The 18,445-nt window shown below is 42.3% G+C and overlaps 1 protein-coding gene across 2 annotated transcripts in view; it reads left to right on the forward strand.

The window, feature by feature from the left end:
• The first annotated feature begins 581 nt into the window (after positions 1-581).
• SV2B (synaptic vesicle glycoprotein 2B) overlaps positions 582-18,445 on the forward strand; it is a 52,066-nt gene continuing 34,202 nt past the window's right edge. Inside the window, exon 1 of one of the 2 annotated variants that reach the window (XM_075575238.1) lies at positions 582-721. The gene's annotated coding sequence lies outside the window, so the exon portion shown is untranslated. Of the gene's footprint in view, positions 722-10,061; positions 10,399-18,445 lie in introns of those variants that run through there. The other variant, XM_075575237.1, reaches the window with a different exon arrangement.

The following is an 18,445-nucleotide window of genomic DNA, read 5'->3' on the forward strand; positions in this document are numbered from 1 at the left end:
ATGCACGTCACTTACTCGTCCTGTGCTCTGTGCAATTACTCGGTGAAACAGCTCTCAGATCCACAGCTGGGTTATAATTGTTATATCCTCATTTTATAAATCAAAATTGCTTGACACAGTTACCATGTGGCATTCACACCGTGCGTGTCGTAGGACGTTTGCTGTAAGGATGAGTAAATCTGCACCACTTGGGAAGGGAAAGCAAGACGTGATAATAAAGCTACAATTTGTAACCCGCTATGTTTAAGTGTAGGCTTGCAGTAGCCACAGAGAACATGCGGAAAATAAACTATGTCCTTTTAATGGACCAACATGACATTTCGTCATCAGCGTTTGAAGCTTCAGAAGTGCAGATCAGGGAGACACATGAGATACTCAGTGTACATCTAGAAGAGCTGTGATGTTGGCTACCTGTATAAAAAAAGAGAACCTTTGTTATTTTGCTAGAGAAATAACACTTCTTGCTCTACGTGTTCTTGTCTCTTGGCTGTTTTCCTCAGCTCATTTCCTCTCCCTCACTGCTTCCTTTCATCTGTCAGCTCTCCTTTTCTCAGTGTAGAGGCGGCAATGCTATGGGCTGACATAAGGCCCAGCTCTGTTCCACTGGGCTTCTCTCCAGTGCATCATTAGCACGCTCTGCTGGGCAGGTCTGCATCACAGGGAGAGGAGTTCCCGGGGCAGCGTGTGCTGTGTGAACTGAGCACACAACTTCAGGTCACAGGTAGGACCAACGTATTATATATCTAGTCATATTAGGATTCTTTGCAGGCAGACGACTCGTTGGGATTATATACAGTAACAGCTTTGATATTTTCTCGTCATGCTGATGTGTGCAGAATGTATTTTTCCTTCTGCACCTACGCCTGTTCCTGGGCATTAGAAGACGAATCCCATATCCTAGTTAAAGGCTGAAGGTGATATGAAGGGCATCCTATTTCCAAGTCTTATTGCTGATTATCCTTATTTGTAAACAGTAACAGCAAATTGTGCTGACAACTCCTTAATTGCAGCAAAAGCTTTTAAGGTGACCTTGCGGTTATGTGTCTGGTTGAGAGATGTAGGTGGCTTGTTATACTGGTTACAGATGATTCAGGTGCATTTCTATGTGCAATCCCTTAAGTCTGACCATTGCTGTTATTATTTATTAGCAATAGTTACCGTGGTGCTTGTGTGCTAGGAAAGACAGGATATACAGGGGAGTATGTTGCTGTCACTGCTGGATGGAATATGCTGCATGCTTCTTAGCAGTGAAAAGGCTACATTGAGAAATACTTGCAGATTTTCCTGTCGTTGAGAAAACTTAGAGGTACAATTCTCCATATCTAGCATTGTATTTGTTGACATATACGTTAATAAAATAAAGACTGCTCTAAACCACAATGTGGGGTTCTTATTCAATACTGACTATTGCTGTAGCGGGGTTCCAAAGTTGTTGGCAATCTGGGATAGAACAAGATGGCCCCTGACAAATGTACTTTGCCAAGGGTCAGCATTCAGTGTACATCCCAAGCAAGCCAAAATCAGAACTAACACATGATATTATATCTTAAATAATCACCAAGTGTTACAAAGACAAAAATTAGCCCACCCTCAGACTTAGGGGGTAATTCTATATTGTCTCAAGCAATATTCCCTGTTAGAGGGGTCTGCTTTATGAGAAGATATGCTGAGTGGGGGTGTGGGGGCCTAGTGTCCTATACTGTCCTGCTCTGCTGCTGAGGGAGTAATCTATGCAATTCAGTGCAATAAATGCAATACCCCTCTCCTATAGCACAGAGTGTAAGCCCAGTATGGAGCACGGAAGATGCCACTTTCCATGTTAAGTAAACGGCTGTTTGTGCTTTCACATATTCACATGTTTACATATTTGTTTCTTTTATTTTTGCTGCATTGTCTGCTGTTTAATACTGTATGATACTTCTCAATGTCTCACCAAAGTGCAACAACTGCATCGTATGAGAACAAGGAGGTTGTGTGTGTGTTTATCCTATGAATGCTGGATTGGCCCATTCTATAAGCATTAATCACTGCTCGAAGCAGATTACATATTGATTTCAGGCAAATAACTGCATTTATGTGAATGATGATACCTTTGGAGTTGATCAATCTTTCACAGTGACAATGTATTTCTTAAAAGTGGATTTGCAAATAAGGCCAAATTGAACGAATGGAAGTGATAAGTTTAATAAGTTAAAACGAGGCAACTGATTATTTATTTCTTTTGAAAGAAAAATATAAGTATATTAAATGAGGTACAGTATTTCATTTTTTGAACTCTGACACTTACAGCCGAATGCTGAAGGGGGCGTGATTGGCAAGGTTGTTGTTTTTTACACCTTGGTGATAACGTAATACATTCACAGGCCCTGAATGCCAAAGACACAACTAGCAAGACAGGAACAGAACAAGGGAGAGATAATGCAGAGATAAGGGCAGTAAACCCCATCTTAAAATGTAGTTTACAATGTATACAAACCATGCCAGGAAATCTTTCAGGTCAATGAAATATACTCAGGTCAGTATAATTATTTTTTAAATGTTGCCAATCAGCAAGTTTTAGGGCCATAACCACACAGGTCCCTCCTGGCGCCGGAGCACGGTGTGGCATATTTAAGTCCATGGTAGCCTGTAAGGCATCTTCCAACGCCGCAGGTTTCTTACTGTATGTCTTAAGTATTGGAGCCTTAACCTTTGAACTGTCACTGCCATTAGTTCAGTCCGGGCCTGCACGGGACTGCAGATTTATACAGTTAAATTGTTCTGCCCACAATGTTACCAGTTTATATAATATGAGCGCTGTGAATGTTCCGGCAGCGCTGCGTTATACACCGGAGGTCTGAGCCGGCCCTGGCGGGCAGTATGGGCATCCGTGTGTCAGTCTGTATCTCCCTGCTATGAGTGACAGGGCGGTAGCTGTATAATTCCACTTTGCTCTGTGTCCCGGGCGCTTTCATCTCTCGGGTTAGAATTACCATCGGAGGATTGGCGCTGAAGGCTCACAGCCGTGTGAGGAGTAAAAGGTTTATGACGAGCTTTTCAGATTTTTTCCGAAAGGGCTGAAACAGAAAATAATCACGGGTAGGGAGGGCAGTAAGGGGGCAGTAAGGGGGCAGTAAGGGGGCAGTAAGGGGGCAGTAAGGGCGTTGCAATTTATTCTTAGATATATAAAACAAGATTTAAAAAATATAGTACTTCAATTAAAGACACATTGCAAACATGTTACAAAGATTTTTAACATTTCAATCAATTTTTTAATTATCTTAACTAACAAAACGAGTTTAAGTACATGGGTAACATTCTGTTAATTAGCTGGAGCAGATGGCCCCCCGGTAAGCCCTCGGTGGCCGGCTATACCCCCCGGGGGTGGGGGGGGGAGGTGGATGAGATTCAAAGCCCTGGTTTATGCTAAAGTGCAATTGATGTTAATAACAAAAAAAAAGCACATAGCTACATTTGGTAATATATTTATTCAGTTGTTAAAGATTGTGATTTATGACATTACAATGCAGTCACCTTTTTGGTACCAGAGAGGTCTGTAATGGTTTGGGTTCTGCCAGCAGCCCCGAAAAAAACAATGTTGGGGAATCACATTGGGGGTTTTCCTTCTGTCGGTTTTGACTTCTTTATAGAAATGAGAAAATAAGAATCATGAGCATAGCACAGACCCAGTCCCAATAATATCCATACAGGGAACACGAGCCTGTTACCACTCTATCTTGCGGGGCCTTTCTTCATTGTTCCTGGTTAATAATAATAATAGCCTGCTCTTGTATAGCGCTGCTAGTTTTACGTAGCACTTTACAGAGACATTTTGCAGACACAGTTCCTGCTCCGTGGAGCTTGCAATTTTTTTTGTGTGTGTCTGAGGCACAGGGAGATAAAGTGACTTGCCCAAGGTCACAAGGAGCCGACACCATTAATTGCACCAGGCTCCCCTGCTTCAAACTCTCAGTGCCAGTGTTTTTACTCACTGAGCCGCTCCTCTCCCTAAATCTTGCCACTGAGTAGCAGGACGCCAGCCTGACATTTAGGTATATTATGTTAATATGTCCACTCAGGCCATTCTTTTTTCTGAAGTTTCTGTTCACACATCATCACCTAACACAATTTATTAGCTAACATCTTTTTCTTTATATGAGGAGCAGATGCTCTTGTTGCCAGTCAAAAAACTAAAATCTGAAGCAAAGTCAGGATTTTTGTAGACCTAAAATACTTGTTACAATGCGAACTCACATTAATATTGCAGATTGTATCAAGACTGTTCAGCATTTTTCAGAGAGGTTTATCTATTGTTGGTTTTAAATCAATATACAATAATTTTCCTGCTCTTTTGCAAGTGAAACGTGTATTTATTCGAGCTATTCCTTATGGCCTGAGCACAACTCCCATATACAGAAGACGGACACTTTTAACGGCACGGAACCCGGCCCCAGCTATTAGCTAACGCCGCGTCGGACGGGTAAAGCCAGATAATAACGCTGCCAAGGGGTAACGTGGATGGCCGCCATAAACCGGGAGATCTGCGTATAGCAAAAACAAATAAGACGTAGTCTATATTTAGGCGCTGGCTGTTCTCCAGCGCTGGATAATCCTCTTTCACTGAATTATCTGTGCTACGGATTACATTGTGGTAACTCCTCCCATCTCTGCAAGACGCACTGGAACAGGCCAGCTGTTCAAATGTGAGGTATGAAAGGCGAAAAAGGACGGTGAGGCGGAAGGAGGGCTCGGGGCCTCCGGCTGTGTGTTCCATTTGTTAAATACTCCAGTGTGAAGGGAAATAAGGTTTTTTTGTTTACCTAATACATAGCACCTTAATTAATAAGAGCAAGGGCAGAAAACATTAACTCATTGGCAATAGTGTATAAGTTTGAATACTCAACTCAGGCACTTTAAGGCTTATGTCACTTGGTTGCCTGGAAAAAAAACAGCATCAGATTTATTAATAAAACATCCCATTGTTTTTAATGGGGATTTATTGTTTGCTGAATCTTGAGATATTTTTGCACTGGTTTTCGCCTCTGTTTTGCAGCCGGGGAGACTTTGGTAAATGCCTCCGTTTGGGCCTGATAAATTAGTAACAGTAACTAACGTTATTTTCCTTGAGGTTAACACACATCCACAAAGCTAATCATAGTTTGTATATGTCGTTAGCGCAGGCGTAATGAGGTACAGTACAGTCGCGTTATTGTGGTGTAACGTTGCATCGGCTTCCAATGATGTGAAGTTAAGTATCTTACGTGTTAGTTACAAAATAACCAGTAGGTTTCAGAAATCCATGTACAGTGTGCGGTCAGGCTGATCATTTCATGCAATATGTGCTGTCATTTGCTACAGATTCGGAGGGAGGACGCCTGTAGGATAATGGTCTTTTCTTAACATACAGAAGGAGGACACCCGCACAGCTGAAAAGTGAACCCCAGTGAGGTGCTAACTAGGTACGGATTGGATGTATACGAGAGAAACGAAAACCTAGTATATAAGCACTCTATCACACTTAAATGTAAAGTGGAAATGTTAAAATACTTTATTGGCAACAATGAATAAAAAAATGGGGTTTAAAATAAAATATATATCAAACAGCACGTGACTGTAGTCAATTTGTAACATAACATGGGGGGCTGCTGTCTGTGGGTGATTGAGGTTTACACACCAGCTACTTATCAACCAGACATCACAGGTAAGCTACATACATGACACATATCTCTGCATCGTTTGCCCAGGTATATTATGATATATACCACATAATGTCAATTTATACACAGAGCGTCCACTATTACACGCTCTGAGAGTATACATATACACATGGATGTGACATTATCCGTATAGTGGTCCTACCATGGCCCTACTTCCATATCTGTAGGAAGCTATATGTATAGCACTAGATCCTGAATATCTATCAAGGATCTCCATATGTTCAATCTACTTAACTACTTACAGTTATGTTACAAATTGACTACAGTCACGTGCTGTTTGATATATATATTATTTTAAACCCCATTTTTTTATTCATTGTTGCCAATAAAGTATTTTAACATTTCCACTATACATTTAGGTGTGATAGAGTGCTTATATACTAGGTTTTCTTTTCTCTCGTATACATCTTTTCTTAACATGTAAGAACCCTCCAATATATCTCTGACACCAGAAGCCACACGTATCAAGGCGAAACAATTGCACCTTATATGTATCGAAAAGTCCATTCATTTAAACCGGATTTCTTTCTTTGACACATATGGAGCAATAGTTTTGCCCCAGAATTGCACCAGTTTTGCCTTGATGTATATACCCCTGTGTCAGAAGTAGTTTGTGGTCAAAGATCATGCAATTGCAGCTTTGCATTAGAATCTGATTCTGATATTTCTTTATCATATTGACTTTATCACACAAATAAAGCTTTTATGTTATTTTTATCCACATAAGGTATTTGTGACCTTGGTTTATAACCATACTTCCCCTTATGGTCCTTGTTGTATGTGTAGTGACAGCTGTCACACTAATGTGAAACTGCAGCTGGTGTGTTCCTATGTGGCGTTTGCAGCACCTTCCATTCTTGGCCGCGGTTTGGTCTGACAACGCCTGGACAGGCATCGTGAGGTGTATGGTCAATCTAACTACTCTAGAACAATTAGACGATAAGTATCTCAATTCAGACATCGAACATGCAGAGACAGATCATATACCGATTTAAATAGGGTAACAAATCGGGATTTCAACCTCTGAAATTTTTAGCCCATTCAGCTGTCAAAAAAATCCCTTATTTTTTATTGAATTCGACAAGCGATTTAAATTGTTCGTCTGTAACTGCAGTGAAATAGCTTGTAATAAGCACCATCATTTCCTCATCTTCCTCCATTTGATGTTCTGATGCTTGCTGGCAGGATAAACGGCAGTCAGCTCTGACATTGTCTGGCCTGTAGTCCATGTCATACAGTATATGAAGTGCAGCAATCTTGCTGCCTGTCTAGTAATATACGGCTTCCGGCTCTTCCAAGCTCGTTCGCGGTTAGCAGTGTTGTCAATGTGGATAGTTGGCGTTGGTTCGCTTGGGCACAGATTTTCGTTCCAGTGAATATGTGGAAACGAGAAGAAGAAATACCACAAAACAGTGTAACAAGTTATTTTGCAGTATAAAAATCTTTGGTAGATCTAGAGTTTAACTCACGATTTGACTTGAGTTTTATGCTTGTATCGCAGGAATTGCGTGATCTCCGTATCGAAAATCTGCGTCCAAGAAAACCAACGCCAACTACTGACATGTCTGAGTCTATAGAGGACTCGTGGGTTTTTTAGGCAGCAGGTTATTGTTTTCACCAAGAGACACTTTATGTTCAATTAACACATTAATATTATTATTATCTGTCTCAGTTCACTCACTATCATGGGGCTATTGACAAGTGTGTAGCACTTTTTGTACATTTTCTCTGTCCAAGTGTAAATGTGAATGCACAATGAATATTCCCCGTTTCTAGGTAGCCCTGTAAGAGACAAGAGCAGAGGTACAACCAGTGAGGCAGATTTGGGGAAATTAAACCATGGCTTTATTCAGTCTGTCACTGTAAACCAGGCCTGCCAAAAACTCCTCCCCCCTGACTCTTACCTGCGGCGGTGTCCGGCAGCGGTGTCCGGCGGTGTGGTGCGGCGATCTCCGTCTTATCCCCTTCAAATTCTACTCTTTCCCCTGCCGGTCCTGAAAAAAAGGCCGCGCATCTGCATGGCCGAATTCACTTCCCCAGTCCGTACCTGCAGGGCTGGGAGGATACGCCTCTTTCCAACCTATAACCCCCAAAGTCCACAAAGGTACCTGTAAGCAGGGGCCCTTTGCCAGTCTCTGAGTCTGGGTTGGTGTCCGTTGAGGGGATAGCCTGTGGCGGTCTGGAATAGAGAGGTCTGGTTCACCCGCGCTCCTTCCAGCCACATTCCTCAGCCCCCCTCTCCCCACCATCCCCAGGACCCTCCACCGTCCTCAGACCCCTACCGGCATCCCCTCAGCTCCCCCATCCATTTATATGTATTGGGGGGGAGTCTTTTTATATGTATTGGGGGAGTGGGTTTTTTAAAATATTTATTGGGGGAGTGGGGGTCTTTTTCTATGTACTGTATTGGGGGAGTGTTTTTTTTTTTATATTTATTGGGGGAGTGGGGGTCTTTTTCTATGTATTGGGTGCTTGGGGGGTATTTTTATATGGGTTGGGGTATTTTTTTATATGTATTGGGGAGGGTTGTTTATTTTTATATGTGTGTGTGCAAGAAATTAGGGCTGAGATGTAAGGAGGGGCAGAAGAGTGTAAAGCTTTAAAAATCAGGAGGAGAATTGAGTGTGAGATGCGGGATTTGATAGGAAGCCAGCAGAGGGATTTCAGCAGGGGAGATGCTGAGACAGATTTAGGAAAGAGCAGAGTGATAGCAGCGTTTAGGATAGATTGTAGGGGAGACAGGTGAGAGGCAGGAAAGCCGGACAGCAGGAGGTTACAGTAATCGAGATGGGAGAGAATGAGGGCCTGAGTCAGAGTTTTAGCAGTTGAGCAACAGAGGAAAGGGCGTATCTTTGTTATATTGCGGAGGAAAAAGCGACAGGTTTTAGAAACGTTTTGAATGTGAGAGAGGAGAATGTGAGAGAGGAGTTGAGTGTGACCCCTAGGCAGCGTGCTTGGGCTACTGGGTGAATGGTGGTACTTCCAACAGTAATATAGAAGGAGGTAGTAGGGCCAGGTTTGGGAGGGAGTATGAGGAGCTCTGTTTTTGACATGTTGAGTTTAAGTCGGCAGAGGGCCATCTAGGATGATATCGCAGAGAGACATTTTTAAGTGCTCTCTTAAATATATTGTTCATAATATTAGAAAACTATTAGTGAATTTCTCAATAAAATGTGATTTAAGCAATGTCCACATTTATTTTGAGGGAATTAAGTACAAATCTTTAAGTACTCTTTATAGCATAATATCGAGTAATAAGAAAAGAACATCTTAACCCCCTCACTGCCAGATGGGCAAGCAACAGTTTCCAGAGCAGTGGAAGCAAAGGGGTTAAAATAAGACAAATGGCACTTATTGTCACATATTCCTCTCAGAGAAATGACTTACTTATGCATGTACCGGCTGCTGATATACATTTTATACAAAAGTAGGATTATAAATATATACTACAAGAATTGTGTTCAACTAAAATATACATCGCAAGCTTTGCATTTATATTGAGACAAAAGATATTGAGAGTTAGGCCGAGGCCCGCTGCACACGCCTGCGCGGCCACACTGCGTACAGGCAGCGCGTGTACGGCGCTTCACCGCTATCTGTGGTCCGTAGTGAGCATTTTCTGGCCCGGGGGGTGGGGCCAAAACGGGTCGGGGGGGGGGAGCAGCACTAGCTGGCTTATTATTGGCTGATGGGATCCAGTCTGTGATTGGCTCCCTTGCGCACCATGTGACGCGTCGTCGCACGGGAACTCAACCCGGTTGCATCCCCTGCTGGCTGACGCGTCACAGCGCGTAGTGAGCCTTGCAGTGAGGAGGGACTGGGGCCGACTCGGGAGGAAGCCATGAGCAGGTGAGTGGTGCGCACGCAGCCGCGCGCGCCATCGGATGCAGCGGGACCGCGGCCTTAGGCCACGCTTATAGTGCCGGCAACAGCAATGGTGACGTCAGGCTGCGGTTGCTGGAAAAATCAAATTGAGATGACTTCCAGCGATCGCGACCACGCCGTCGCTCTGTCGCCTGTCTCATCGCTCTTACTATAAGCGCAGCATTATGAATGGTTCATATTGCTCCAGTGATCTGTTGCTACAATTACATTATGTCAGCAGCTTTTTATATTATTTTCTTTTACAAATTTCACCCGATAGTTTCCTCTTCCGTGATTGATTTGGAGTATTAATACACGTCTGACAGTCACGTCTTTGCCAGTAAGCCAATCGATAAGTATATCAGTGATACCGGCACTTCTGATTGGCTGGGACCTCAGGCTTTTAATACAGGAGAGGGAGCCCCACGTCAGGTGACCCCTGACTACAAAGACATTATAAAAGAAAAGGTGCATCGAGATCTCTGCTTTCAACACAGCCAGCGTTGTATTTTAATACCAGCTCTTTGTCCTGCCCCGTGGGCTGAGCTGAAGAGTCAACACATCTGTCACGTTAGAAATCGTCCTCCCTCCATCTGCTCCCCTAGTCCCTGCCCCCTGAGTGCCAGGGCTTGCTGTGCGTGTGTGCTATATTGCTGAATGGTCTCTTCCATTCCTGGTGCCACGGTGCTGCCGGGATACACTATTACAGTGGGATGATCGGCTTGGATAGCAGAGCTTGTGACTGCTCGGAGCGGCTTCTCAAGGACCTTTCCCAGAGGCACCTGCAGAATAAAAGGTGTCCGGCCGGGGAGAGAGGGATGTCTTGTTCCGAGCACCGGTAGGAGATGCTTTAGAAATTCTCTCATCATTTCTCTGTATCTTTTCATTCCGGTGCAGCACACGCGTGCACGCAGGAGTGCAGGAAGTATGTTTGGGTGGGGGTGCTGTACATATGAAATCAGTAACATACATACATTACTATAATGCAAGAGGGCTAACTCCAGTCCGTAAGAGCTTCCAACTGGGCAGGTTTTGAGGATATCCCTGCTTCAGCACAGGTGGTGCAGTCGAAGACTGAGCAACTGATTGAGCCACCTGTGCTGAAGCAGGGATATCATGAAAACATGACCTGTTGGCAGCTTTCGAGGACTGCAGTTGGCCCCCTTGCTATAATGTAACAATGTATAAACACAGGGGGGCTACCGCACCCCCATCCCACGAGTTCCAGCCCCCCTGCAGGTGCTGTCTGAGAAGGTGAATATAGCACCGTGCTTAGGCAGTTCTAAATCAGATGAATCATTTCATAGCGTTGTTTCAGTTTGATTGCAAAATGCATTTGATTTACTCTTGCTACCCCAGGAGATGAGGCAGAGGCGTGTTGTCCGGATACATTGTAACTAACGTACTGATACGTGTAACGTGTTGTTGTGCCTGTGAGGCTGATTCCTCCCCAATAAGACAATAACATACACCTTGTGGAGAGCAGGGAACACAGAAGCCTCCATGCTGTGCGCGTCTCATCAGTCACTGTCACAGGGCATAGGCACACGGAAAGGTTTCCCAAAAAGCAAATACAAAAGTTGACCCCACCATCAAAATGTAGCATTCCTTTGAACATGAAAACATATCTGCTACCTTAGTAACAACCTTCAAAAAAAAAATTAGGTCAGGAGTATGAAATATTAATAACATTTCCCTATATTAGAGTGGTGTTTCTCTTGTACCAGAACTAAGAGGAGAAAAGAGATGGAAAGAGTCATTTATCACAAACAAGCAGCGAAGGGCACACAGTTTGCACTGGCTTTGTGTTACCCTCTTTGAGGAGGAACATTTTCATTACATTTAAAAATAACTGTGTTAGAAATATGATGCTGTTTAAAGCAGCAGTCCATCTGCCGTTTTATTTTTTAATATTTATTTATTGTTTCCCTATAATATGTGCATCAATACAATCCACACAAGTAATTAGTTAAGTTGCAGATCGATCCGTTCTCCTGTGATCGATCGGCGAAGATTCGGCTCAGGGGTTCACTAAATGGCTGTCAGTGAGCAGAAAAGGACCAAAGATGCAAAGTTCTGTGGGGAAGATCATGTGACCAGGCAGTCACTAGATACAATTAGTGCACTGCTAGAGAGAGGGCAGGGCTCAAAAAGGGGTGTGCCATTGCCTGTTTCAGAAGAGGAAGGGGATGTGACTTTGTAAATGGTTGCTATAGAAACAAAAAATGCTTCTTACATTATAATACATTAAAAATGTCATTCAAAGTTGTTTTTAAAAAAAATGCTAGAAGTATTTTCTCATAGTACAGAACTGATTTATTAAAAAGAAAACACATGTAGGATACAGACACAAGATGCAATAGACCAGGGGTGCACAATTCCAGTCCTCATGATCCCCCTCCCCTGCTCCCCCCCCCAAGAGGTCAGGCTTTCAGGATATCCCTGCTTCAGCACAGGTGGTGCATCTAATAAGTACTGTAGTATTGTTCCTCCCTGGTTTTTAATAAATTGTCTCCTCAGTCATTACAAAGTAAGACCCAACCACATGTATCCACGGCTCACAACACTAAGGTCCGGATTCACTAAGGAGTGCTAAGTTGTAGCACGCCTTAACTCCCATCAATTTGAAAAGAAATGAAGGTGTGTTAAAGCTAAGCATGATTTAGTGAATCTGGCCCTTAGCATGCAGTGACTCCTATAAACGGTTTATCTTCATTTTTAGGCCCCAGCCTTACGAGTGGGTCATTAAAGACAGAAGCACCTTAGCATAGACGTGTGGTTATCATCTAACTGTAAAACAGTTTTTAACATAATGGATTTCCCCACCTTGGAAAACAAGAAACAAAATTTAGCCGCATTGAATTGTGTCATCAAGAACGTTGTCGCAATAATCCTGACTGCGGAATAGATTCGCTTTGGGAGACGTTGGTACAAGAATGTTTTCATGGTTCCCACAGCTGTTTCTTGGGTGAGCTCAGTGCTGGTCTCTGTATCTCATTGTTCAAGTTTAAATAAAATGTAATGCTGGGTATTGGGGGACGTTCTTCTGAAATACAATGTAGCCAATTCTTCTACTTACAGATCAGGGACCCCAAGCTAGACCAGGATATCTCAAACCGGTACACTGTCTGCCATTACTGCCCTCATTTCATTTAGTTTTACAAAGTCTTTTGGCTGCAAAACTTGGAAATAGTGGTGCAGAAAACAGCACCAGAATTGTACATAAAGAAACCTTTCCAATCAATTTGTTTTGCTTTCATTAACCGGGTGCTGTTCTTGCAACACAAGAGTTTTATTAACCCACAACAGAAAATCGACACAGTTGGGTAATAATTTTATTTCGTATAAAATGTTTCTCCTAATGTCACTCAAAGTACTTCACAATGATGACAGCCCTTGCCCCAACAGGCGATAAAGGGGCATAATCAGGGGCACGATGACAGCAGGGTTTGAACTTGGGGTTTGATCAATTTGGATGTTTACTAGGGAGCTGGAAGTTTAAGCAGATACTTAATTTCCTTTTTATATGGCTCATTACATGTATATTCTCCAGCACTGAAAGATGACTATTATATTAAGACAGACTGATAGTGAGAAACGTTCATAAGAAAAGTGATGTTGCATAATTGCACTATATGGCCTATAGAACATTTTAGTTGTTCCTCTCCGCTTGTAGAAAAAGCCTATACATCTATAATTGCCATCAGAGAAGCCGAACAGGTGGCTGCAGAGTAAATGGGTTGACACCCTTATTTACATCAATGTAAAATGACAAAGCTCTCCAGCAATCAATTCTACCCCAAAGACTGACATCATCATGCAGCTCCTGTGGCTTAAATTATTCATCGTGCATAAACCAAAGTACTTTCTGCTCTTCTTGCGGTAGAGCGAGTGCAATTAGGTCAGATAAGCATAGCATATCATCTCAACATGATGCATAGCAGGGTTCCATGCCGGCATCTTTTAGCATTGCAAAGTCATGATTTTATTTTGACTTTCAGTATTTTTCCAATCCTTGGGAATAATAATACTTGCTTTGACATGCAGGGCAGTGCCATTTTTGCTTATATAGTAACATTAAATAGGAGTAACCTGGCGGATAAAGGTGCAGTACCATTTGGAAACAGAAGTTGTCATTGCCAAGTGACAGTATTTAGCATTGTAACAATGTCACCATTTTAATAATGTTTTTCAGCAAATAAAAATATCACTTGTGAGCACATTCACACACACCTTGTCCTTTCACATGATACTTTAGTACCCTATTAAACGGATGTATGCTTATAGAAGAATGTGTGAGGGCAGGATTTTAATGCTTATTGATAGTGATTACGAACCGGTTTAATGTGGGTTACAAGAGACAAAACAAACCATTTTTGGTCAATAAAGTGTCAACTAAATAAATTAAGAACAGTTTTATCTCTTCTCTCCCTATTTTATTTTCAAGCAACAATAGAATTTTCCATAATTTGAGTAATCAGTTGCACAGATTTAGGCCCATGTATTAATTACTAAGTGCTGCTGTGCTCGTTAGGAATCTTAAATGTACAAATGAAAATATCAGACTAGATTAGTTGTTGATTTGATAAACAGGTACTCTGTAGATTGGGAAACTTTGCTAACCAAGCGATGGATACTATGCTTGTTTTGCGCCCGTTCAGATACCCTGTGTAGTGGTAGAAAAGGATTCTTGGTTCAAAATTTTCAGCGCATTGGGAAAAGCATAGAGTCTGTTAAAGCAAATTTATTATGCAAACTCTTTATTTACCAATAAAAATCCCATTTTGCTCACACCTTTAGGGGTTAATCGGTCCATTGCAGAATAAAAGGATGCACTGTAAAAAAAATAGCCCATCTTTTAACTAAATGTCCATACAAACCGCTTGTGGTACCCACAGTGGGAATCTCCACTGTGAGGGAGTCACTCAGCCAACTCCATACAATATGTATTATACCCACAGACGTCATTGTCTACGTCCTTATATAACAATGATACTACTAAGTCACAATGCCCTGTTCCTTGCTCTTTGGCCCAGATCCACTAAACTCTGTTAAGTCGGGATCATAACGTCATATTATCAAAATTAGTAATGGACGTTCTGTTCCCCGAGAGTAACGCCAATCACAGTGCTAATTATACTTTCCATATCCTATTAGCATATCTCCTCCCAGGTGTGCTACTTTTTGTGACAGGTGTCTTTCCCCGTGTTGTTTCAGGGTGTGTTATATACTGTATATAGCACTTGGGACTCTATGAATAGTCTGTCTCCCCTCTCCAGAAAACCCAATATTTCAGTTTCCAGATGGGAGTAACCCCACTTTTAGGTCATACCTAACAAACGCATTGTTAAATCCCTGCGTTAACAATAATGGCGCTGTGGGGTTCGGCGCTGTTAGAGAGAACGCCTCTCTTGCATATTATTAGCACTAACATCCGGTATAGTAACGCAAGGGCTCGTTACGGCTGGAAACAGCGCTTAACCCAGCGTTACTGAGCTTTGAAGATCCCCGTTTGCAGTTAACGATGCCTTGTTAACTCATTAATAGAGCTTTGTAGATCTGGGCCTTTGTAATTGTGGCTTACAAGACAATGTCCCATTCTGTGATGATCCTCATGATATAGATGGAAAACCAATGAAAGACGGGTATCAAACGTGCTCAAAGATCATTTCAGAGCTGGCTCAGAAGATGGAGGTGGGGACCTTACCGGCTCATACAAAGTAGCCATCACAATACATACAGTATCTGTTCTCCAGTTTCACATATATTTGTGCCATGACAATATATTAATAATTAATTTTTCTTTACTAGTTGTCCATGGATAATAATACTATAGGAACGGAGTACCCTTACTTTCTTTACTAGTGCTCCATGTGTAATGACACTAGAGGAATGGAGTACCCTTACTTTCTTTACTAGTGGTCCATGTATAATAATACAATACAGTAGGAATGGAGTACCCTTACTTTCTTTACTAGTGGTCCATGTGTAATGATACTAGGGGAACGGAGTACCCTTAAGTTCTTTACTAGTGGTCCATGTGTAATGATATTAGGGGAACAGAGTACCCTTACTTTCTTTACTAGTGGTCCATGTGTAATGACACTAGAGGAATGGAGTACCCTTACTTTCTTTACTAATGGTCCATGTATAATAATACTATAGGAACGGAGTACCCTTACTTTCTTTACTAGTGGTCCATGTGTAATGATATTAGGGGAACAGAGTACCCTTACTTTCTTTACTTGTGGTCCATGTGTAATAATACTAGGGGAATGGACTACCCACTTCCACTTCAGCCTGAGTCACAGATACCAACCTAAAGAAATGATTAATGGTTGCATAGCTAATGGCCAGACAGATTTCATCCATCAGTTCTTCAGATCAACTGGTCAGTCACTACTGTTCTTCTGCTTGTTCGTTTTGGCAACTTTGGGGGAATTATGGCAAATGGAATGTCATGCATGTATCCTCTCCTAACGTGGGCATAAACAGGAGAGAAACACAATGGCCGTCATGTACAAAAACGTTATCGATGAAGAAGCGACCCATTTTTGTTCTTGTTATTTGTTTTTCAAGTTGCTCTGGTTTTAGGAAAACTTGATTTACCATCCTCATGTAACGAAGCAACTAGAGAAGATTGTTCTGCTTTGTAGACCCCCTAATACTTGGGGATATAAAGTATCCAATCTCCTATGTTTACAAGCATAATATCTTTCCCCATATAAATTGCTCTCTTTAATTGTTGGGTCACAAAAGGATTACCATATTTGCATCGAACACACCAGTTTTTGCATATCATTGTAAAGCTGATGGCAAAGAGGGCAGAATCTGGTCTAAAAGTTAAAGGAATCCATCTATTTTATATTGACCTACTTTGATTTTCCATATAACTCTGTAACATTTGGAAATAATCCATTAGCCGCGCAACTTGAGCAGATCGACAAGTTGGCGCTGTGAGTAAAAGCAGGAGAACTTGCTAATTAGTTTCAGCTCATTATCAACATTGTACATCAAACTCCAGTATTTTTCACCCACCCATTCAGTGCTGGATGCCATAAAGAAATGTTTGTGATCATCAATTACCATCAATTGGTCTCAACTGAACTTCGTTCCAAATGATAAAAATTGAGATCACAGACCAGCTGCTCTTATTAGCAAACTGAGCCAGCCACAGATTGGAACAATTGGTCTTTAGCAACATTTGACTAATTGGAACATGTTGCCTGTTAAGAGCGTATAGGAAGACTATACTAATAGCAGAATCCAACTGTTTGGCATCGATTACTTGCCTTAAAAGATGTCTTAGCTTTCTAAGGTATCAGCTTATATCATCTTTGCATTGTATCCAAGGACTACCCAAGCTTTCTCCTTCCTGAGCTAAACTGCCCATTGCCACGTGACAAACACGGTCAGATTAAATATAAGGAAGTGGTTTGGAAGTAAAGCGCTATGCCAGGATACTTTGTGGCTTTGTCCATCTCGGTGAATAACTGCCCTTGGCCTTACATCATGCAGTTATATAAACATAGTATTCATTCCAGATGATCTGGAAATGTCAGCAACAAATTTCGACACAGTGGTCACTAGGTAAGACTGAGAACGATCAAGATTTGGTAATGAAATCAGGTTAAATTTACCTAAAGTACTTTACAAGTGTACCCTTGACCCATTGCTGGCCGTCCCAACAGCCCACAATCCCTCGCGTCGCAGTGCAGAGGGAGCTGAGATTTGTTTGTGTGACGTTGCTCATCTCATAACAGGAAGCAAACCCGCTGGGCTGGGGCAGGATATGAATTCAGCTGACCTGAGGCGAGAGACAGAGTCCTGAGTGAGTATATCGGAGTCGGGGTTACAGGCTGAGGTCAAGGCAGGCGGCAGCGGTGGGATCCGTGTTCAGAGGCTGAGGCCAAGGCTGACGGCAGAGGATCAGATTCGGGGTCACATGCAGAGGTCGAGGCGGGCGACATAGGATTGGAGTGGAGCTCAAGGCGGAATGCAAAGGAACAGGAATAAGCTGTTGACTCACAGGAAAAATTATGAAACTGTGCTCAGGCAACATCCTGGAGGAAGTCCTGGTTTTTTTTATAGGTAGGACGCCAGTAATCAATATGGCCACTGTCTCCTCAGTGTGGGCGGAAGTGAGGACAGTAATTGCCAGGAAGCAAGATGGTCACATGAACTTCAATGGGGACGCCGACCGCACCGAAGCTTCATAATCATAGCTTCTCACTGCTCCCTCAGCTGCTTAATGACAGCACACTGATACATTCTGGCCTACCCATGGCTTGTGATATATATATATATATATATATATATATATATATATATATATATATATATATTGTGATGCCCACATCACGTTGCAGTATCTTTTAGTCCCAGAATAAGGCTGAAAATAATGTATTTCTCTACACGAGGTTTATTTACAGGGTTAAATTATACACCAACAGGCCCACCGTCCCTTTAAATCAAAACAACTCATAAAATAACACCTACTCCCTTTAGAGAAAACTAAATAAACGTACTGCAGGTTTTTCTAATGGTGCTGGCCAAATAAACTGGTTCCCAGCTTAAAAGATGCCCTATCATATGCACCCCTCATGAACAGTCTTAGGTACATGAATATATTACTTAGCTCTTGGTCTGTTACTGTTGGGGCTCCAGGTAATTCCCTCTGAACCCTGTGAGAGCTCAGAAAATCCCTCCTCTGTAGTTCCAAGGTTATGGATAGGACATCCCTGCTTCAGCATGGTCTTGCGTCCTTCCTTCTTCTTCCTGGGATTAAGACCCAGTCAGTCCCAGCAGACTCCGCGACCACCGTCCAGCGGGTCTAAGGAACTGTTCCAGCCTCTTCTTTAACTGGGGAGCACTTTCTCTATCTC

Source organism: Ascaphus truei, chromosome 18 (genome assembly GCF_040206685.1).
Source record: "Ascaphus truei isolate aAscTru1 chromosome 18, aAscTru1.hap1, whole genome shotgun sequence".
In the NCBI taxonomy this organism is placed as follows: Eukaryota; Metazoa; Chordata; class Amphibia; order Anura; family Ascaphidae; genus Ascaphus; species Ascaphus truei.